This window comes from Penaeus monodon, chromosome 31, assembly GCF_015228065.2.
Source record: "Penaeus monodon isolate SGIC_2016 chromosome 31, NSTDA_Pmon_1, whole genome shotgun sequence".
Classification (NCBI taxonomy): Eukaryota; Metazoa; Arthropoda; class Malacostraca; order Decapoda; family Penaeidae; genus Penaeus; species Penaeus monodon.
In genome coordinates this window covers 28,502,743-28,503,086 of record NC_051416.1, presented here as the reverse complement: position 1 = coordinate 28,503,086, position 344 = coordinate 28,502,743, and positions in this window count along the sequence as shown.

The following is a 344-nucleotide window of genomic DNA, read 5'->3' as shown; positions in this document are numbered from 1 at the left end:
CCCGCTCACTACCACCCTCTTCCACTTCGTCAAGCAGTGTCACCTGCCATGTGTCACTGCCGCATCTTCGTCACAGAGTCGCTCAATGTCATCCTTCCATCCTGAGAATCAAAAGCATCCTTGTAACACTTGACAGGCGTACAAGCACAACCTTCAAGGGCGAGTGCGTAGTAAGGCTGCACAGCGACAGTACCAGCCGGGCAGTTCACCGGCTGGCGCTGAAGGATGTCGGGGGGAAAAGGGGAATGTAAGGATGATGTAAGAAATGGAGATTGGGGAAGGAAGATGGTGTAAATGGACTGTAGAAAGATTTGTCAGAAATGGGATATGAGGATAAAAAAAAG